We start from the raw sequence: 23817 nt of genomic DNA, 5'->3' as shown, positions 1-23817 counted from the left end.
TTTGATGTGGGTAGCTAGTCATATGTAAGGGGGACTCTAATGGGGGTAGCTAGTCATATGGAGACAATCCATGTAAGGGGGGCACTCTGATGGGGACACCTGATGTAAGGGGAAACTCTGATGGGGGTAGCTAGTCATATGTAAGGGGACACTCTGATGGAGACATCTGATGTAAGGGGGCACTCTGATGGGGATAGCTGGTCATATGTAAGGGGGACTCTGATGGGGACCCTGATGTAAGGGGACACTCCAATGGGGACAACTGATGTAAGAGGGCACTCTGATAGGGATACTGATGTAAGGGGGCACTCTGACGGGAGCACCTGATGTAAGGGGGCACTCTGATGGGGGCACCTGATGTAAGGGGGCACTCTGATGGGGATACTGATGTAAGGAGTCACTCCAATGGGGACAACTGATGTAAGGGGGCACTCTGATGGGGATACTGATGTAAGGGGGCACTCTGATGGGGGCACCTGATGTAAGGGAGCACCCTGACAGGGAGCCTGATGTAAGGGGGCACTCTGATGGGGATAGCTGGTCATATGTAAGGGGGATTTTGATGGGGACCCAGATGTAAGGGAGCACTGTGATGAGGACATCTGATGTAAGAGGAACTCACATAGGGTCACGTGATGTTAAGGGGGACTGTGATAGGGACATCTGATATAAGTGGGCACATGTTCTGTTTAATCATCCTTGTCTCATGATAGCCTAATACATACTAGTGTTTCCCAGATCATGACACTGTGACAGACTGTCAGTGACTCACACACAGTGCTGATATTCTGCCCCGATTTTGTTTTACTGCACCCCAGATCAGAATGGCTAGATCTGACCCTGATTTACATGCAGTTAATGTGCATTTTCCATCTGCATTTATCCTTTGAGGTCGCGCCCTTCTTTTATTGGGCTTTTGTGTGTGCTGCGAAAAATGCAAGCATGCTGTACTTTTATTTCATTGCACAGTAGTGGTGTGCACACTGCCCATAGGATAATCAGAATTTTGGACTATGTAGTATGAATGCAGTCACAAATGCATGTAGCTACATCCAGCTCTATGTGGTGTGAATGGGCCCTAACATTCGACGTCTTGCAGATGTGTAGCCCTGTATTGTTGTGTTCATTCATCTACACAGATTATTTCACAAACATCCAAAACTTCAGAGAGGTGAAGGAGGCTGCGCCATCCACCTGCACCATGGTACCACTGCGAACCCGTCTCCTAGTAACCAGCCTTGCTGTCAAAAGGTCACTAGGCTCGGAGAAGGCGGGGGTATTGGCCACGCCCAGGCTATGTGGGTGTTGAGGCTGAACCAGCACGCAGCGTCACGGGGAATCTCTGCGTCGTGCGCATTGACATCACGGGATCTCCTAGTAGCAGAGAAGTGCGTTGTGCGCTGTCTGTGGCTCGTCTCTGGGGACCAGGAGCTGTGTTGTCACCTCTTCTTACCTTCCTCCGGCTTCCTGTGTGTGTTCTCATTCTCCACTCGGACTGACTGGACCTGTGACACCACCCCGGCCTGGAGCCGAGCCTGCTGTGCAGGGGACAAGGATGGAGCTGCGGCAGGGCTGCATGTAGGTGCCGCTGGAGGTGTGAGGAGCGGGCGGTAAGTGTCTGTGAGGGAACACGGCGGGGCGGGGAGGTTTGTTGACATACCTGTGTGACTGACAGATGACAGGGGAGTTCATCAGGCACTTCTATAGACAGTCAGTGCTTCCCTGTGCTCAGCCTTGCCATGTCCACTGCTGTCTATGGCAATGCCTCCCGGTACAGCCTATATGGCAGTGCCACCCGGTACAGCCTATATGGCAGTGCCACCCGGTAGAGTCTGTATGGCGCTGCTTCCCGGTAGAGTCTGTATGGCGCTGCTTCCCGCTACAGTCTGCATGGCGCTGCCTCCCGGTAGAGTCTGCATGGCGCTGCCTCCCGGTAGAGTCTGCATGGCGCTGCCTCCCGGTAGAGTCTGCATGGCGCTGCCTCCCGGTAGAGTCTGCATGGCGCTGCCTCCCGGTAGAGTCTGCATGGCGCTGCCTCCCGGTAGAGTCTGCATGGCGCTGCCTCCCGGTAGAGTCTGCATGGCGCTGCCTCCCGGTAGAGTCTGCATGGCGCTGCCTCCCGGTAGAGTCTGCATGGCGCTGCCTCCCGGTAGAGTCTGCATGGCGCTGCCTCCCGGTAGAGTCTGCATGGCGCTGCCTCCCGGTAGAGTCTGCATGGCGCTGCCTCCCGGTAGAGTCTGCATGGCGCTGCCTCCCGGTAGAGTCTGCATGGCGCTGCCTCCCGGTAGAGTCTGCATGGCGCTGCCTCCCGGTAGAGTCTGCATGGCGCTGCCTCCCGGTAGAGTCTGCATGGCGCTGCCTCCCGGTAGAGTCTGCATGGCGCTGCCTCCCGGTAGAGTCTGCATGGCGCTGCCTCCCGGTAGAGTCTGCATGGCGCTGCCTCCCGGTAGAGTCTGCATGGCGCTGCCTCCCGGTAGAGCCGCCTCCCGGTAGAGTCTGCATGGCGCTGCCTCCCGGTAGAGCCGCCTCCCGGTAGAGTCTGCATGGCGCTGCCTCCCGGTAGAGCCGCCTCCCGGTAGAGTCTGCATGGCGCTGCCTCCCGGTAGAGCCGCCTCCCGGTAGAGTCTGCATGGCGCTGCCTCCCGGTAGAGCCGCCTCCCGGTAGAGTCTGCATGGCGCTGCCTCCCGGTAGAGTCTACCATGGCGCTGCCTCCCGGTAGAGTCTACCATGGCGCTGCCTCCCGGTAGAGTCTACCATGGCGCTGCCTCCAAATTGTGACCTGGGGGGCCAGATTTGGCCCTTTGCTTGCTTTTATCTGGCCCTTGGAGCACTATTTCAACCACTGACACCAACAATGGAGCAAAATTCTCCCTATCTGACACCAATGAAGGGGTGCAATTCTTCCCGATGACGCTAAAGATTGGGCACAGTTCTGCCCAATGACAACAACAGTTGGGCCCAAAAACACCAATGATGGGGCACATTTCCTCCCAATGACACTAATCATGGGGCAGAATTCCCAAATGACACAAATGATGGGGCACAGTTCCTCTCATTCAAACCATAAATGGGGCATTGTTTGCTCCCACCGATACTGGGACGTTTTCTATTCCCCATGTCCACAGTCCGACCCCCCCCCCCCTCAAAGTCTGCAGAACAGTAAACTGGCCCTTTGTATATAAAGTTTGTAGACCCCTGGTCTATGGCATTGCCTGCCAGTACAGACCAGTCAGAGCAGAGTGACCCCAGTCATAAATATAGGGCTCATTCAATAAGGCACTTTCACACTGATGCAGTTTTACTTTGCTAAAAACGCAAGAAAAATGCAATAAAAATATTTGCCTTCAAATCCTAAGGGACTCTTCTTAGCACTGTGCTGTGGATGTGGTGTGTTTTGGAAAGTCCTGGGTACACTTAAAACCCACACCAAAAACGCAGCTCTCCATTGAAACAAATGGAAAATGCACCGTAGTTGTGCTTTGGTGCGTTTTTAAAATTGCATGTCAGTGTTTCACAGGTGCATGCTAGGGCACCTAGAAAGTCCATAAAAAATGCATATACATTCTTAATACATTTTTTCCCCAATGGAACAGTATAAAAGCAGCCTTAAAGGATAAGTTCACCATTTTTAGGGTGGAACATGTAACATGTTCCCAATGCTGCAGCCACCACTTGATTTCCCCCTTCCCTGTGAAAGTAGTACGGTGAGAAGCTCCCTGTACAAGCTGTCACTTTTTGAATAAAGCGCCCACATTATCCCATTATTCATTCACCGTGTTCTGTGAATGAATTAACTACAAGTCCAGAACGCCTTAGCGGCTGTCAGCTTGTAGTTCATTGATTGCCTCTTTGTTTGCCTTCAATTGCCAGTTGGGTAATCTTCCAGCTATCAGCTGAATGGCTTCAGGAACGAGCCAGTGTTTGCCAGGATGTTGGCGTGTGCAGCAGACCTGGTCTTAGCTAGCAAGGGTCTAAACATGCACTGAGGGTGCAGTGTCTGCAATATGGAAATGCCAGTCTCAGTCCCGGCCCTCTTCATGCCAGAGATTCACAGATCTGTTTCTGACACATACAATAATCTGTTGCCCGCACCATCTTTTGTCATGTGGAGGAGCATTGAAATTCTATAGTCTTTATGACACCTTGTATAAGTTCTACAGTATCTGCGGTGTCTGGATTTTTTTCTGCAATTGATCAGTGCCAGTCACTGCAAGAACGGATAGAAAATGCTTGCTGTGAGCCCTATTCACACTACAATGCAGTCATGGTGAGGGTTGCGGCGTGTTGCATAAAAATGTAGACATGGTGCATTCTTCCACAATACATTGGAGATCACCTAAAGGCATTTCAATACATTTTATCCCTTTGGCTTTGGCTCCGGCTCTCACTGGCCCTTTAAGTGGACCCAAAAGATGGAAAGGGGAGGCTGACTTCCTGATCATGTAATCACTCTTGCTGTCATAGCAGTCACATACCATCTGCTTCTGATCATAAACATTGACAGCCTGGTCACTGTGCTGGGAGCGATCAATGAGTGTGCAACGTGGTTCTTTCGTTCTGGGAGGACTTCATATGATGTCCTCCCATTCTAACCGCACATGCGTGGCTCCGGGACCGTGCAGCGCGGCGATCGGCGGTGCGCTGTGTCTCTAGGACACAGCAGATCACCGATCCACGGAAAGAGCCGAAGATGTAAGCTTGGTCATGTGATCAGCTGTGTCCAATCACAGCTGATCACATTTAAACAGGGAAATGCCAATTATCAGCATTTCTCTCCCCACGAGCTGTCACTCTGATGATCAGTGTGCCCTGATGATCTGTGTAGCCCCAGCAGCGCCACTTGTCAGTGTCCATCAGTGCCAGCTCTCAGTGCTCATTCATGCCACCTATCAGTACCACATATCAGTACCCATCTGAGTTGCCTTTCAGTGTCACCCATCAGTGCCACCTAACAATGCCAGTCAGTGACACCTATCAGTGATGTCAATCAGTGCCGCCTATCAGTGCCTGTCAGTGCCATATATGAGTGCTGCCTTTCAGTGCCCATCATTGATGCCGGTCAATGCCCATCAGTGCCACGTACCAGTGCATCCTCATCAGTGCCACGTACCAGTGCATCCTCATCAGTGCCCATCACTGCAGCATCATTAGCGCACATCAGTGAAGGAGAAAAATCACTTATTTACAAAATTTTATAACAAAAACTAAGGAAAAACATTTTGTTTTAAAAAATTTCAGTGGTTTTTGGTTTGCTTAAGAAAAAATAAAAAACCCAGAGGTGATTAAATATCACCAAAATAAAGCTCTATCTGTCACAAAAAAATGATAAAAATTTCATTTGGGTACAGTGTTGCATGACCACGCAATTGTCATTCAAAGTGCAACAGCGCTGAAAGCTTGAAATTAGCCTGGGCAGGAAGGGGGTATAAGTGCCCTGGAGGCTAGTGGTTAAAGGATGCCCCTCTTCCTCAGGGCTTTATGTTAAATGGTAGTTTAGCCCTCTAAATAATCTAATCCAGGGGTACTTCCCTCTTGTTTCCACACATGGGATAACATAACAATTCTAGAATGTACCAACCTCCAATAACTATTATTAAAAATAATAGTTATTGAAGGTTAACACATTATTTTATTTATTTTTTTACTGAGGTAAAATGCAGCCAATTATTTACAATGTGCCTTCGCACACAGGAGCGTAAAGAAGTGCCATATATTCTTCAGATAAAAATAGAAAAATCTGCATTTTTGGTCAGTAATTTACTCCAGGATTGTGCGTTGCACACAAATATGTGCATATGAGCATACATGTTAATACGTTTTCCCTAAGAATATATTGTACGTGCAAATGCATGAACACGCATATGCGCAAAAAGAAATGCTTGAAATTACGTCCAAAAAAAGCAGATGCTCAAACATCAGTACCGTGTGCAAGAGGCCTTAGAGCCGGTGGGGGGACAGATGCAGTATCGGACCAATGCCGCATCCACCTAGGTAAGTATAATGGGGGAGAAAAAATTAAAAGCAGTACTTCTCTTTTAATGGAAGTTGTACTCAATCTTCTTGAAGCAGATGTTTCATGTCAAATGGGGAAGGTCGGAAGGTCTGCAATTTTGACAGCTCCACACCCCCCCCCCCCTTTTTTTTTTTTTTTTTTAATGGTGAACTGTTTTATACAAATGGCTTATAAAGATTACTTCCAAAAATGTGCAGCTTATATTTGGCATAGAACAAGGGTCTCCAAACTGTGGCCCTATGCTGGCCTTTATCCAGCCAGTACCCCAGATTTATTTTCACTGGTGCTGAGCCCATGACATTCTCTAACCCCACTGGTCACAATCCGGCCCTCCTAAAGTTGAAGGACAGTAAACTGGCTGTTTGTTTCAGACGTTTGCAGGCCCCTGGCATAGAACAACAGCTTTAGGTTTGCAGTTTTCATTCAAATGTGACATGGCATTCCTGCTAAAAATTGTTTTGTTTAGGCACTGATGGCACAGGGTGACAACTGTCTCCATTTGTGCTGGTGTGTTGTCACCTTGTCATATAGAGATATGCGCTAGCACATATTGCACAGGCCTTGGTCACAATCAGGAAGCTAGTGCTGACCAAAGGTGTGAGGAAAACGTACATGTAATCGGGAAGTGGCTGACAGAGACTGGAGAAGAACAACTGCACTGACAAAAAGGTAAAAGTTGTATTTTATGAAAAACAAGACCTTCGTCTGTAATACTCAGTGCTTTAGTAAATTATCTAGTTAGGGTCTAAATCTAATTTTAATTATATGCGTACCTCAAAAATCATAAGATTTCATCTGGTGCCTAGACTATAGATGTATTTCATAATTCATGGGGCTCAGGTTTTCACATTGTGTTCCTCAGATTGCATCTTCCTTGACTCCTCGGGTAATGTGTTACCTGCTGGTATCAGTTTTGTTTCTAACAAGTTTGGGATCTGAGACATCGGTCGCTGTGTGCTATTTGGGTTCAGATTTGGGAGTTTATCACCGATATAGATCAGAAAAATCTCAGTTTTTATTTTTGTGCTCCCTAGTGTGTTCTGGTTTCAAGGATTTCAAGGGACACTTGTTGCAGTAGAGGTTAAATGAATACAAACCATTTCTTCTGACTTGCTGCATTACAAGTTGTGTATCGCTGAAAAGGAAACGGCAGCAGAAAAAGATCAGGTCTCCTGTGCCAGGCAAGACTTTGCTGTGGAGCAGAGCTGTGTAAATCTCAGGACTAGGCTGTAAGGGTCAGAGTGTTGGTTGTTTGTCACGTCCTCCATGTTTTCCTCCTCGTTGGGCACCATGTAAAGGTCACATGAGAGGCCTACCCCAGGGTGGGTTCTTCTTGGCCACACTAGGCACCTCGTACAGTGTCCCTCTCTCTCTCCTTCACACACGTGGGGCACCTTTGCTTTAGCGCTTTTTTTCACCAATGCCCTGGCACAAGGCTGAGGTTGCCATCAAGGAATGCTCAACCTTAAGGTGGGCCTCTACTCTTAGATGAACGTACACCATGTACACTTGCATGACAACTGTTTTCTCCTTAACTCTCGGGTCACCGTGTAAACGTACATCTTCCTACTGTAGCTTGCAATTGGGCTGTATTGAACACTGACCTCAGCCACCTGTCCAGTGTTTCCCACTACGAGTCCTGGTATCAACATGGAACCCTGCCGCACACAGCCCCGCGGGCTCCAATGTGCACTTGTCTTCAACTCTTGAACTTCTGTACCTCCTATACAGGATGGAGACCTTTGCACTGCAGTTCCATTACGGTTGCTATGGAAGATGGAATGTGGTGTAGCGAGTGCCGACAACATCTTCCTTGCAGCTAGAGGCAATTCCACCTATATGTACAGGTACAGTTTTCGGACAGGCTGCTCACTGACTTTATCTTTTTTGCTCGTGACAGCCACATGTGTAACTTGCGTTACGGTGACTCTAATCGTGGTGGTTACTTGCATTGCACTCCTTTTGGGTAACTTCAGACCAGGCAAAAGGCAAAGTTTCAACTCTTTACTGAATAAAGTTCAAAATGACAAATGAGTCCAAGGCAGACAAGACAGTTCTTTGTCCTAAGTCCCTATTCCTAACCTGACTATGTGCTGTCCCAGCTTACCTGCAGAGTTAGTCCATGGAGTTGCAACATCCAACAGAAACAAGTTCCAAAAGCTGGTTCTTCTGGGCGAACCCCAAGTTTTTAAGATGTAAAAGATAGTGTGCCATTCCTACATTTTTTTTTTTTCCCCAGGTGTTATCTTTGGGGTCCCAGGGAGGATCGACCAAAGCTGGGGAACTGAACCGACCTTCTCTCGCATAGAATCCTCCAAACTCTACGACCAGAGCTAAGGGCACAGGCACCGGACCTGGCCTACTTCCCAATTTTTACTCACAGGTGCAGTGGGTCGGACCCAAGAATCCCACCAAAGGACCATTAACCTGTGCCCTCCAGTCCGGTACAGCACCTACCTAATGGTTACAGCTTGCCCATGTGGTGGTTAGAAATATAAATCTGTTGTCAGGTAAAACCACTCTCATATACTGTATATAGTTCATTTGTACAGTTAGCTGTTTGCCTGGTGTCCAGCTTTAACATCAGTTTATTTTCACCAGTTCACATCTGTTAACATTTGTGTAGTACAGATGAAACTTTAACCTCTTGCTGCCACTTATATGAGCTTTAATGCTCAGCTGCTGCACACATGCATTCATGACGGTAGGAGGTTGTTGGCTGAGAGAGCATTGACAGCGTGCTCTAAGCACACCGACCCTGCTGTCACCGACAGCTCTTCGTCATGACTTCTAAATGGGAGCTGGCAGGATAGGCTCTCGATCATGTGATCACAGTGGTCACATGATACAAAAGCCTCTCTGCCTCTCAGGTGGTTAAGGGGTTAATGTATCAGATATACCTTGCAGGTCTTTATTTCCGTCTCCATAATGTACCAGTTCTATGCGCTGGATGTACGCCATCATGTGTACCAGACAGAACATGCTCTGACTTAGGCAGCTAAAGTCCCGGGCTGTAATAGAAGTGTTGTTTATTAGCTCCTTTTACAGTAATCAGTGTTAATCCCATTATAAAAAGTTTATTACATTGTAGTTATGTTTAGCTGTTAGGAGCAGCTGAATACAGTGTAGTAAATTGTATTGTATGGCAAAGCTGTAACAAGAAAAGCAATGAAAGCAACAGATTCCATTTTCATCTGCATCCATCTTCTGTTTTAGTTCTGTTGCGTTTATTTCCGCGTTTCATCCATTTTTATATTGATTTTTCATCTTCTGCTTTTTAAAAGGAACAAAGATGCAGACTTGTTCCGCTTTAAAAACAAAAAACGGAGCTCAAAGTGTTACTAAACCCAGGACCCTGCATTCACTCTATCCAGCCTTCCACAATACACAGGACGTGGAAATGTAATTTTATATTAATATAAACTGTAAAAATACTTTTTTTCTCATCAGCAGTATATAGCAATCTTGTGACTTCTATCAGTGTCTGGCTCTGGTTAATCTTCTAGGAGGAGTTTTCATTCTCCTCTGACTGTCCTATGAGGCCGCATGGCCCCTGACCCTCTATGTGGGCAATGCTGATTGGCCCTGTGCACTCTCCCAAAGAAAAAAACAAAACTCTAGCTTATTATTATTATTATACAAGATTTATATAGCGTCAAGGTCAGCGCTTTAAAATATAATGGAAGACAATACAGCAACAATACAGTTCAATACAAGAAGGTTAGGAGGGCCTGATCTTGGGAGCTTACAATCTAGGAGGGAGGGGCTAGTGGTAAAAAAGGTAATAACGATGGGGGATGGACTGGTAGGAGGAATAGAAGATTCCATTATTAGCTGAGGGCAGGATAGGCTTCCCTGAAGAGAGAGAGGTTTACAGAGATCACCTAAAAGAGTAGGCGATAGTCTGATAAATTGGGGTAGAGAGTTCCAGAGGATGGGGGAAGCTCTTGAGACGAGCATGGGAGGAGGAGACAAGGGAGCTAGAGAGCAGGAGGTCGTGCGAGGAGTGGAGAGTACGGTTTGGGTAATATTTGGAGACCAGATCGGTGATGTAATTTGGAGCAGAGTTATAAATGGCTTTATATGTTATTAATGTTTTTAATTTTATCCGTTGGGCAATGGGAAGCCAGTGGAGGGATTGGCAGAGAAAGGTGGCAGATACAGAATGGTTAGTAAGGTGGATGAGTCTGGCAGCAGCATTCATGATAGACTGAAGAGGGGATAGCCTGCGATGAGGTAGGCCAATGAGAAGAGAGTTACAATAGTCAAGGCGAGAGATAACCAGGGAGTGAATAAGTTGCTTACTGGTTTCCGAGGTTAGGAAAGGGCGTATCTTGGAGATGTTGCGGAGGTGAAGTCTACAAGATTTGGACAGTGATTGGATTTGGGGATGAAAGGACAGATGGGAGTCTAGGATTACACCTAGTACCCTGGCATGATGGGAGGGACTGATGATTGTGTTATTGATCTTGATGGAGAAGTCAGGGGAGGGGGCACGGGCTGGAGGGAATAGTATGAGCTCAGTTTTGGAAAGATTGAGTTTGAGGAAGTGGAGTGACATCCATGCTGATATATCACTTAGTAGGTGCATATGCAGAGTGTCTCCTAGGGCTCTGTACTATCAGCAGATGGATTGGGGATAGTAAAAGAAGGGGAGGATCAGAGAAGACAGGATCAAACAGCCTTTTTACACAATACGGAGGATTACCCATTAGGTTCCACAGTGAGTATAAGACTTTACTGCATATACAGACTGATTTTACTGTTGTTGGTTTACTAACACTTTAATGAAAGCAGTTAAAAAAATGGATATAAACAGATGGCGTTCATTCACATCCGCTTGCTCATAGGCATGCATTGCTGCTTCTCCTCCCCAGCTGTTATGCAGCTGAGAACAGAGGGAATGTGATCACTCTTAAAAAATGGAAAAAGGTATTTATAATGTTTTTTGATATCTCTAGACAAATGTTCTGCCTTCATTATCTATTTTAAACTAAGGCTTTATGCACACTAGGCGTTTTAATAACACTGGTAACGTTAGCTGTGTAAAGTCACGTCAAAAATGTTTTTCAGCGGGTTCTTGCAGTAGCGTTTAGGGTATTTTGTCATGTTTGTGTTTTTAGCAGTTTTTTTGACCCCCCCCCCCCCCACAATTTTTTTTTTTCACTTGGAAAAAAATTCACACTTTCTGCCAGGAAACATAAGCAGGGCAAATTGCAGAATAAGGCTTCTTGCACACTGGCGCCTGAGCCCATGCAACCCAAATTTCAGAATATTTCCTCTATCTGGGAAGCCCTGGTGCAACAAAGGGAAGTATACCGTAATTAATGTTGTAAGGGCTTAGGTGCCTGTGTGCAAAAAGTCTGAAATGTGTGGTGGTGGTTTTTTTTTTTTTTTACACTGCTTATGTCAGGGTAGGAAGTGGTTGGAGCTGCATTCAGAAAATATTGTCCATGTATAAAATAAAAACATAAATAGTTGCTTCGCTGCCTCTATTAAGTGAATGTAGCACCCTACTTGCGTGTGGGTGCCCCACAAATGTGAATGTGCCTCAATGCCCTAAGGGCTAACAAAAATGTATCCCTCCTGCCCAATGACTTAACACATCCCTAGATTGGGAAAACGATATTCAAACAACAAATGTGCTAAGGAATAAATAAATACAAACGTGACAATGCACCATCAAACTAAGCATGCCGTGCATTTGTATTCAATAAATAATAAAAAGTCCCAGTCGACGTGCAAACATTTGAAAGTTCCAATGTGAAAAAATATCCCCATCCCCATCCAATGTGAAAACTAGGTGATATAATGGTTAATCTTCTTATCCATGAAAAACCTTTTAAGTGCTCCCCCTCCAGAGCCTCACTCACCACAAATAATTGACCACTTGCAATGGTAGCTCAGATAGCGCATTCAATGTTACCCTCTCCTGCAGTGAGTTAGCCGTCTGTATGATCTTGAGGCCTCTATCCACTGGTTACGGACTCCATATGTGAAAGAACCTCCAGATCAATCACTTGTGAAAACTCCTCTATAACTTCCACAGTACTCCTGCAGCACCGTAAAAACATCAAAGGAAGACTTCCATAGCATAACACCATTTTTAATAAATAAAAACGCTTAAAAATACACTTGCATAAAAAGCATGTGTATGGCACTTTAAATTCCAGAATACAGCAATTCCTTCTCAAAGGACAAGTGTAGCGCTGTCATGACGTCATCAGGAGCATCAAAAGGATCTCCTGATGACGTCATTTTTAAATAAAGTACTACTGTTTTTATCCACGCTGACCTGGTGCCTTGCTTGTTGTTCCTTTGCACACTAAACTGGCCCTACAGTGAAGAAAATAAGTATTTGATCCTCTGCTGATTTTGAATGTTTGCCCACTCACAAAGAAATGATCAGTCTAAAAATCGAATGGTAGGTGTATTGTAACGCTGAGAGACAGAATAGCAACAAAAATTCAAAAGAAATGCATATCTAACAAATGATGCACTGATTTGCATGTTCATGAGGGAAATATGTATTTGATCCCCTTCGCAAAACACGACTTAGTACTTGTTGGCAAATCCCTTGTTGGCAATCACAGAGGTCAGACGTTTCCTGTAGTTGGCCACCAGGTTTGCACACATCTCAGGAGGGATTTTGACCCATTCCTCTTGGCAGATCCTCTCCAAGTCATTAAGGTTTGGTGGCTGACGTTTGGCAACTCGAACGTTTAGCACCCTCCACAGATTTTCAATCGGGTTAAGGTCTGGAGACTGGCTAGGCCACTCCAGGACCTTAATGTGCTTCTTTTTGAGCCACTCCTTTGTTGCCTTGGCCGTGTGTTTTGGGTCATTGTCATGCTGGAACACCCATCCACGACCCATTTTCAATGCCCTGGCTGAGGGAAGAAGGTTCTCACACAAGATTTGACGGTACATTGCCCCGTCCATCGTCCCTTTCATGCGGTGCAGTTGTCCTGTCCCCTTAGCAGAAAAACACCCCCAAAGCAGAATGTTTCCACCACCATGTTTGACAGTTGGGATGGTGTTCTTGGGGTCATAGGCAGCATTCCTCCTCCAAACACAGCAAGTTGAGTTTCTGCCAAAGAGCTCGATTTTGGTCCCATCTGACCACAACACTTTCAACCAGTCCTCCTCTGCATCATTCAGATGTTCAGTGGCAAACTTCAGATGGGCCTGGACATGTGCTTTCTTGAGCAGAGGGACCTTGCAGGCACTGAAGGATTTCAATCCTTGTCAGCGTAGTGTTACCAATGGTTTTCTTGGTGACTGTGGTCCCAGCTACCTGGAGATCATTGACAAGATCCTCACGTGTAGTTCTGGGATGATTCCTCACTGTTCTCATGATCATTGACACTCCACGAGGTGAGATCTTGCATGGTGTACCAGACCTAGGGAGACTGACAGTTGTTTTGTGGTTTTTCCATTTGCGAATGATTGCACCAACTGTTGTCACCTTCTCACCAAGCTGCTTGTGGTCTACAATCCTGTCCCTGACATCCTTGGACAGCTCTTTGGTCTTTGCCATGGTGGAGAGTTTAGAATCTGATTGTTTGATTGCTCCTGTGGACAGGTGTCTTTTATACAGGTAACAAAATGAAATTAGCAGCACTTCCTTTAAGAGACTGCTTCTAATCTCAGATTGTTACCTGTATGAAAGACACCTGGTAGCCAGAAATAGTCTGATGTCAGCAATAGGCATTTCAAGTCAGGCTATATTTGCATGCAGACCATCTTGGGTAATGCCAGCATATGATCCAGATCCTACATTGAAAGAACTGAAATGCAATGAATGAAAGAGGTGGACTAGTGAAAGTAAGGCTAGGGAGGAAAGAACTAGATTATGTTGGAGGTCCTTCATAAGTAAAATGAAACCGCAATTGCTACAGCTTCTAATGCACACTGAGAGAAGCACACAGTATGCAGTGAAAATAAAGTGAGCAAATTCAATACAGTAGAGTAGCTTGTATAATTGTTCAAGACTGAAGCTAAGGCTGGAGCTCAACTTTAAATACCCCATCACCCTATGTGGTCTTAAAGGCCCTGCACTGTGACCTTGGCTGTTAGATTATGAAAGTGAATTTAGTGCAGATGTCAAATTCTGAATGGAAAAACTAATTTAGGTTTGTCCTTGGCAGTCATTTGCTTATTGCTGGCCTTGGAGCATTCTACAGGTGACCAAACAAATGGTTCCTCTGCGTGTTTGCCTAGTTTAGAGATGTTTAATGTTCCGTTCGCCCACTTTTACCTTGTCAAGTGCAGAATTAGTATTTTTTCTTAAAGCAGGATGCCTCACATTTTTATTCCCCTCAAAGTCACACTGTAGTTTTCTAGTAAAACACTTTATGTATGGGATGAAGACTGATGAGAGGTAGTGGGGGGAACACAACTTGCTTTGGATGCAACATAGAACATTTACCTACTTGTAGAATAGAATTTTAGCAGGAATAGGAGGTCACGTGTGTGCTCTCTGGAAACTGGAATACTTCTCAATACACATGGCTTCATATATTGGATCGGGGGTTAAGTGTGACATTTGTTTCTTATTTTGGTAAAGTTTTTATTCCACCGAATTTGTGGTTCTTATAAAGATAGACAAACACACCTGGAAAAAAACCACCATTTCAAATTAAATACACAAATGGAATGTTAGGGAATATATAGATGCTGAAGACTAGGACAGCAACACAAGAAGGTAGGTAAGTGGAGTGGGCAAGGGGGTTGTTAAAATGTACAGCGGGTATAGAAAAGAATCCCCCCTTTAAAATAATCACATTTTGCTGAATGAATGAATACACAGTTTTTGTTTTATCCAGCTGAATTTACTCAGTGCAACTTATAACATTTAAGTGAAAGATATAACACCAAAATGTCAGGAAAAAAAATTCAAAAGCAGAATCAGATGGAAAAAGGATCACCCCTCTCCTAAAAATGACTTGTAAACACATTCGGCTGTAGCTAATCACCTTCTCAATGGAACACAAAGCTATTTGACTTTCAACTGTGGTCATTTTGATTAGCTCAGTATGATAAGAATTCTCCTGGAGCATTTCAGTCCTTGGTAGTGCAACTGAAGCAAATGATCAACTATGGGTGGCAAGGCACTGTCAAAAAAATCAGTGAATTGAAGTCTATTAAGAAGTGGAAGGTATTTGGTACAACACAGACCATCCATGGATCTGGATCACTCCAAACTGGAGGAAAGAGCCGGAAGGAAACTGGCCAGAGAGACTACCAAGAGGCCTAAAGCAACTCTGAAGCAGTTGCAGGAATTTATGACAGAGTGGTCATTGTGTGCATGTGAAAACAACATCACAAATTCTCCACATATGTGGCTTGTATGTGAGTGGAAAATAAAAGCCACTCCTCAAGAAAGGCCACATACAGTCACGACTGAGCTTTGCCAAACCACACCTTGAAGATTCTGAGAGCACATGGAAAAAGGTCTTATGGTCAGATGAGACTAAAATGTAATAATTTGGCCTCTACACTAATCCATATGTCTGGCGGAAACCCAATGGAGCTCACCATCCAAATAACACCATTCCTACAGTAAAGCATGGAGGTGCTAATATCCTGTTATGGAGGTGTTTCTCTGCGCAAGGACTGGAGCACTTGTCAGGTTAGAAGGCAAAATATATGGGGCAAAATCTGCTGCCCTCTGCCAGAAAGTTGTCAATGGAAAGAATGTTTACCTTCCAACATGAGAATGACCCAAAACACACAGCAAAAATGACCACCCAGTGGTTGAAGGAGAAAAAGATGAATGTCCTTGCATTGCCTAGTCAGATCCCAGACTTAAACTCCATTGAAAATCTGTGAAATGACTTGAAGACTGCAGTCCACAAACGGTCACCATCAAATTTAACGGAACTTGAGCAGCTCTTCAAAGAAGAGTCGGCAAATACTGCAAGGTCTAAATGTGCCAAGTTGGTAGAGACATATCCCAACAGACTAAACGCTGTAATTAAAGGAAAAGGTGGTTCAACAAAATGCTGGCACGTGGGGGTGATCCTTTTTCCAACTCCTTGATTCTGTTTTTGAGTTTTTTTTATTTTTAATTTTTCCTGACATGTTGGTGTTATATTTTTCACTAGGAGGTTATACGTTGCACCAAGTAAATACAGGTAAATAAAACAAAAACTTTGTCTTCATTTCAAGCTGCAAAGCAACAACAGGATTATTTTAAAGGGGGTGATTCTTTTCTATACCCACTGTATATCAAGGCAAAATAAAAAATAAGTGTATTTTGCCTATCTTTGGCCTACATGCACTATGTTCATCCCTTTTAAAATTCTGCAAGTATAAAAAATTATCTGTTGATATGCTATCCATCTGATATGACAGTGTATTTTTGGCTCTGAATTTCAAAGCAAAAAGTGCATTTATTATTTTTTAGCAAAAGTTGAACTTATCCTTTAAGCAACAGCAGGGTGTTATATTGGTGTTTGGATACTAAATTTGAGAGGCTTTACTGACATTGGAAAGAGTAGCTTAATCGCTGGCCTTTGTACTGCTTGGGTACTTTCTTTCGTGAAAAGATTTTTATCTGTAGTTTTGAAGGATAACCAACTTGCCTAGATAGTGTACAAGGATTGGGATGTAGAGTTTCATTCTGAAGTTATTTTTTACAGAAAGCAAATTGTAATTAATAAGTGTGTTGTTTGAGGGCTAATATGCTGCTCTGGGGTTTGTGCTTACTTCTACCCTTCCACTATTATAGTCTGGTACTTAAAGGTAATGTGTTCCCCAAAAAAGCACTGAAAAAAATGTGTATATTAGTTTATTGTCATAGGTTTTAGCAACGTGTTACATTTTGCAATGCATTATATCATAACCATTTTTTGTATCTGGTAACTTCAGTTCATCAAACTTTCCATTTTGCAGCAAATGCCACTTTACAGATCTTTGCCATTGCAGCAGTCAGTTTGAGGACATTTGAGCTCGCACTTTCTGTGGTTCTTTTCAAAGATGTGATTTGGATTAAAGGGCTTTCTTTTTTTCTGGCCATATGGTGAAGCGTTTTGGGAAGGGAACTAGTTGAAGCTGAATTCCAACTAGGTGCATGCCACTTTGTGGACTTATCTCTTTTGTTTGCATCTGACAGTTTTACAGAACTTCAGCAGTTCTGGTATAGTTATACGCTTGGGGCTCTTGACAGAGACTTTGCTCTTTCATACAGCAGCAGCTCCTCTTGCCTTTCTCCTCTGTTGTCCATTCACAGCAGCTTTGCATTTTGTCAATGAATTACATGATACAAAGCACTCTGTGATTGGCGGGGGTCGGGTAGAGGGGCTGTCACAACAGTTGCATGTGACCCTGCAGTAGGTTAGACCAGAAGGTCCAGCATTGGAGTTACGGAGCTATAGTGATAATTGTTATGCTCCAAGTTTTCAGAAAAGTACAAATGTAAATGAAAGATGAGTCCAAGAGTTGGACTTACCTTCTAATAAGCCAGCACATTGAACAAAGTGAATTCCTGAAGTTCAGCTTTAAAGTCGGAGGAAATCACCAAAACCGCAATAAAAACAGAGCGAGGAACTAATGTTAGTCATTTTGCAAGTCTGCATGAATAAATTCCTCACATGTTGCAATATATTGCAAAAAGCTTCCTTTTGTAATTAAAGCATATCTAAACCCAAAACCTGTCCGAGGGTGACAAAACTCACTAATTGTGCCTATGAAGGAGCAGCATTGTCACCCTAGACTGCTTTTCCAGTTTTGCTAAAGCTGGACATATATGGATTGAAATTCAGCCAGTTCAGTGGGGACCAGCTAAACTTTGATCCATGTATGGGCACTATGGTTGTGCAAAAGCTGTTTTACCAATCAATATCTGTACAACCACCCTGTTGGATTTACCCTGATTGATCAGCACTGCAAGCTTTAGTCTACAATGGTGGTCAGTGTATTCTGATGTCAGGGAGTTCTCTCCACTGTCAAAATATGAAGACTCAGTGGGAAAGATTACCCCATCCGCCACAAATGTGTGGATGGGGGAAATAAAGTCAGGTTTTTTTCGTCCAGTCCACTAGTTGAGCAAAAAAAAGAAAAGTATTGTCTATGGGCTGCCTAAAACACCTCCCTTCAAGAACGGGTTGTGTTCTTAGAGGATAGATAGGTAAAAGCTGATACAATGGATTTCAGAATTCAGTACATAGGTACAAGGATACTGGATTTCTGTCACGAGAAATGGGTGTTTTGATTTGTATGCAGTAATAATACTTCATCTGAAAGAAGAAAACTAATACAGCAACCCATTTTAGGAATGATAAGCTGCAAAGTATTAATTTTTAGTTCTTATGTTATACATAAAGTATAACAAAGGCATACTTTTTTTTTTTTTTATTAAGTTTTGGATAGAGTGGAGAGGGATCAGAACACACGTACGTGTGATTTTGTTTTTTTGCTGTCTGTGCCTTGTTAGGGAGATTCACCCTCCTCCTTTTTGTGCTGTTTTTTATCATTAACGAAAGTGTAAGTAAAATACAAAAAAAAAATTTGGAGTTGCCACCATAATAGGAATATAGGTATGATACAGGAAGTGAAGGGAAATCTCCCCAATCGGACACAGATGACAAAAATAAAACTGACAGGGTTATAACCCTTGCTTACCCCATCCAAAATAAAAATGTTTTCCTTTTTTAGTTCTCTTTTAAGTAGCAGTTAAACATACTAATTTCATAAGTAGATGCTGACCTGTTTCAAAACGTATTTCAAATGTATTCATTTTAAGGGCCCGTTCACACTAGAATGTCGTGCGGGAAACCAGTGTTCTGGGACAGTTTCCCACACCTCATTCAGATTGCACTGCACTTACAATCTGCAGTGGGTATCAAGATAAAGTTAACGACACCCCAAACACAAGTTGCAAATGCAGTGTGTTTGCTTGCATTGGATCGCGTAGTACAAAGTACCATGTGATCTGGTTGCAGTGCAGGCATTACTTGTGATGTGGTGCTATTTCAGACTATTCAAAATGAATGTGCTGAAGTCACACTGCACAGATTTGCATGTGAATCACACAGGAACAGGCAGCACCTTGCTGTGTGATTCACATGCAGTTCCTAGTGTGAATGGGCCCTGATAGAGTAATGTACATGGCAATTCAAAATCTGTGTTTGACCTGCTTTGTCCTCTGTCTTCAGATGCAGTATGTACTCTTAAGGTGCGTTATTTTAAATGTGGACATAGCAGGTCAGATTCTGTGATATCCATTATCCATGCATGTGGTTTGAGGCATGCTGTGTTTGACTGGAAAAAGCTACATTTTAACAGGATGCTTATGTGTTACTAGCTGTGCATGTACTTAAAACGTGAAACAAAATGTGTCTGATACGAAGTCCCCTTTACAGGATATTTAGTACAAAATAATAAGTGCACATTTTTTTGCAGGTAAAATATGTCCATTTATTATTTTTATGTGCAGAAGCCTGTAAAGCATTGCACCAGCAATCAGCAGATCACTGGTGCCATGCAGGTCTCCTGCAGATCTGTCAGGTATATCTGCTTGCCCGTAGGGGATGTATGAGCAAGCAGATTTATTGACAGGAAGAACTAATGAAATACCACGGCGCTCCACAGCACCATGGTAGTTCATTGAGAACTACAAGGTGACAGCCGCTAAGGCTCTAGGGACTTGTAGTCTCTCATTCTCATGAGTGATGTGGCTGGTCGGGGGAGCCCTGCATAGCTGTGTTTTTTTTCTATTTGACAGCTAGTGAGGGGGGAAAAGATCTCCCTCTAGCTGTCAAAGCAGGGAGTCGGGGCCGGTCTGATCATACCATGAATATGTTACAAAAGGTGAACTTATCCTTTAATGTAGGTCTAAAGGGCTTCCTCACCTTGCTATGAATGGTCTTCTGAATAGTAGATTCATATCAGGATTGACCACTTCAGGTCTCATACCTGTTCACCTTCTGTCGACCAAAGCAGTTTTTGCAGTTTTCGCTATGGGCCTTTTATTCGTCAATTTTGTCATTACTTAAGATAGCTACTGAAAGTAGTTCATATAGTTTTTGAAGGAAAACAAGGCTTTCTTTGGTGGTATAATCTTGCAAAAACTGTTTTTTTTAATGCAATTCATAGACAAAGTTTACAAGTAAATGCACTTTTTTCAAAGTTGTAGATTGCAAGTATAGATTCCATTCTATAGTTCATGTTGTATAAAATTATTATTTTATTGCAAAGTTATTAAATAATCTGAAGGCTTTTTTTCTAACTTTGCAGGTTTTTTTTTTTTAATGCAATGCTAAAACAATGCCTATAAAAAATAAAAATGTTAAGAAAAATAGAAACTAATAAGAATCAACAGGAAAATAAAACGTGTTGAACAGGAAACCCCCCCCCCCCCCCCCCCTATTTTTTTTTAGCCTCAAAGGTTGATTAAACTGACATTAAGCAGTATGCAGATTGAAGAACATCCCTTTGGTCTGCAGATGAATTAACCAAAATTCATATAGTCAGAAGGTTCATTTTTTGACACCAGCCGCTTTTATAGCTTCTGTATTTACACAGTGTCTAACATGGGGTAACATTTTGACAGCTAGGAATTGCCTGGGGCAGCGGGGCAGAGGTAAGGTTGGTACTATACACACTCCGAGGGGGATTTACTAAAGCTGGAGCATGCAAAATCTACTGCAGCTCTGCACAGAAACCAATCAGCTTCCAGGTTTTATTTTGAAAGCTTAAAGTGTTACTAAACCCACACAGAGCAATGAAATGCAATTTTTTTAGTAAATATAAATGGCTAAATACCGTTATCAGCAGTATATAGCAATCTTGTGACTTCTATCAGTGTCCAGTGGAGCACTGGTTAAAGCTTGTAGCAGGAGTTTTGATTCTCCTCTGACTGTCCTAGGAAGCTGTATAACCCCTGACCCCCTGTTTGGATAGTGCTGATTGACCCTGTGCCAATCACATGCACCCTCCTAAAAAATAAAAACCCTGGCACACCAAACGGAGCATGTGTAGAGTGTCCCCAGGGCTCTCTATTATTAGCAGATGGATTGGGGACTGTGGAATAACGGGAGGATAAGAGAAGACAGTCTCAAACAGCCTTTTTACATAATGTGGAGGATTAACCCCTTAGGTTTCACAGTGCGTATAACAAGCATGTGTTATTGCATATACAGGCTGATTGTACTGTTGTGGGTTTAATAACACTTTATTTGAACAAGCTAAAGTTAGAAGATGATTGGCTACCATGAATAGCTGCACCAGATTGAGTGCTCCAGCTTTAGTAAATCTCTCCATCTGTGTACACCAATGATGTTTTTATGTGCATGTGTAGCATACCCAGTGTCCACAACTATAAAAATATGCATACAGAGAGCTGGGCCTGATTAGCATGCCTCTCTGCACACAATTCTACTGTTCTCTCATTTCCTGCACAGTTCTGTTGATTGCAGTAGTAGGGACCTGTCAGTTTGCTGGAGCTCCTGGTTGTGTCTGAGAGCAGCACCAACTCTCCTATGTGCTGCCCGGTCAAGGTATTTTAACCCTTGCAGAAACAAATTAAAAGCTATATGCTTTTCTAGATTTATAGCCTGACTGCAATATAGTAAAAAAATCAAGAGTGTTCAAGTGGACTTTAAAGGAGAAGTGCAGCCAAAGCTGTGTTGGCTGTACTTCTCCTGTGGATCACAGGAGTGTAGTTCGTTCTGCACTCCTGTGACCTGGTTTCAGCTGACAGCGGACTGAATTCGGCTGATGTTACTCAGCCGGTCCAGGCTGGGGAAAGATCCGAGTTCAAAGTTGGGATCCACCCCAGAGTCTGAAGCTGCACCTGGCTCAGCTTATCGGGGAAGTGCTGAGAGCCTGAGCCAGCCGCTCCTTCCCCCTCCAGTGATAGCTGTGTGAACTCAGCGATCAGCGGTCATGCGATCGCGGAGTTTTCACCCTTAGAGCTAGCGGGGGGACAGATGCAGTATCGGACCAATGTTACATCCACCTAGGTAAGTATAAACGGGGGTAAAATAAAAGCCTTCTCTTTTAAACATATAGGTTGTAGATGTGATCAGATTTTTATATAAATTATACAGTTTGATATTATAACCCATATACTGCAGATGTAAAATAGATGTACCTCCTCGGTGCCCTAAATGCTGTTCTTGCAGTAGTAGCTGTCTTGGAAATGATCCTATGGCATCTACACCTCAAGACTGTATGGAGGGCCTATGTTTTCCATAAAGCAGAGGTTGTGTCTTTCTAAGGAGCATACACAAAAGTATTTCTCTTTCTATACAACAGAGTGTTCACAGAGGTTTGCAGTCCGTAATCTCACCTGACCTGTGTTCTGCCTGTGCTTCAGCACATACATACAGAAAGGTAACTGTGTGCCTTCTGTCCTGGGGGAGGTACAGCATTGCCTTTCACTTTCCCTGACGTCTTTTGGGTGTTACAGGAATGCCTGTTTTTGTTTTCTCTTGTACTGTGAGCAGCTGCATGCTGTAAGGCTTGCTACATGGGATGTTTACATTTAAAACTAACTGCTTAAGGACTGGTTATAATTTTTCATAGCAAGAAATGTTTTTTTCATTTTCTAGAAAACTGCCTTCCATACAAAAAGGACCAGTGCATCCTAAAATGTTTAAAAGAGAAGTATAGCCAAAGCTTTTTTTGGCTGTACTTCTCCTATGGATCAAAGATGTGCAATTTGTTCTGTACTCCTGTGACCCATTTTAAGCCTACTGTCAGCTGATGTCACAGAGCCGGCTCAGGCTCTCAATCGATCCTGACCATATGGCTGGGATCTTTCCAGATGCTTAAGCCAGCACCAGTTGCCAAGGGACTGAGCCAGCCGCTCCCTCCCCCTCCACAGCCCTGCGCTCCAGTGGGCACTGCAGGGAGAGAGCAGAAGGGCGATGATTGACAGTCATGGCTATCTGCTCAGAGTGGAGAGGAGAACTGAGCGATCAGAGGTGCTTGATCACTCAAGCAGGGTTGGGGAGGATGGGAGGACAGATGCAGCATTGGATCAATGCTGCATCCACCTAGGTGAGTATCATTTTTTAATTTTTTCCCTATAGGCCATACTTCTCTTTTTAATTTTGGTACTAATAGTTACACCTGAATTGTCCACGTGCTTCTGTTCCTCCTTTCTTCTCATGGATTTTGTATGTTTAAGTGTGTTGCAGTTCCATGGGAGAATGACATACATGCTGCATACTGAAAACTGTGAATTCTGGCTATCCATAAAACTTGATTCACTTCATTCTCCTGCGTTTAAGGTGACCCTGTCATAGATAAAAAAAAAACAACAACCTAAAGAACTGTAGAAGAAGCGTTTCAATATTAAAAGTGGTTTTAAAGTAAATTTTTTTTCCTCTAAAAAAAAAACATGTTCTACTTACCTGCTCTGTGCAACGGTATTGCACAGAGCAGCCCTGAACCTCCTCTTCTGGGGTCCCCTGCCAGTGCTCCTGGCTCCTCCTTTTCTGCATATTCTACCATAGAATGCAGATTCCTTTGGTGGCATGCGTAGAGACTGTGTGCATCCATTGACACACATACAGTGGGGCTTGGCCCTACCTCCCCTGATCGTTTTCTTGCTGGCTTTGACTGACAGTGGCAGGAACCAATGGCTCCTGCTGCTCTCAGCTAAGTCTGTGTGAAAGCAGACAAACCCTGCAGACAAGCAAAGTGCTGGATTGATACAGGACTCGGCTAAGTGTTGGGGTTGTGAGTTCTAAAAACCTTTAGAACCACTTTAAAGTGTTACTAAACCCAGGACCCTGCATTCACTATATCTGGTCTCCCACAGTACACAGAACATGGAAATGCAATTATT

General features: G+C 43.8%; 1 protein-coding gene across 2 annotated transcripts in view; it reads left to right on the top strand.

The window, feature by feature from the left end:
• The first annotated feature begins 1366 nt into the window (after positions 1–1366).
• Positions 1367–23817, top strand: part of FNDC3A (fibronectin type III domain containing 3A) — a 341321-nt gene continuing 318870 nt past the window's right edge. For both annotated transcript variants that reach the window (XM_089654386.1, XM_089654388.1), the window contains exon 1: positions 1367–1610. The gene's annotated coding sequence lies outside the window, so the exon portion shown is untranslated. The remainder of the gene's footprint in view (positions 1611–23817) is intronic.

Source organism: Staurois parvus, unplaced genomic scaffold, assembly GCF_062004578.1.
Source record: "Staurois parvus isolate SC_StPar_1 unplaced genomic scaffold, SC_StPar_1.0 ptg000761l, whole genome shotgun sequence".
In the NCBI taxonomy this organism is placed as follows: domain Eukaryota; kingdom Metazoa; phylum Chordata; class Amphibia; order Anura; family Ranidae; genus Staurois; species Staurois parvus.
This window is presented reverse-complemented; position numbering and strand designations above follow the sequence as displayed.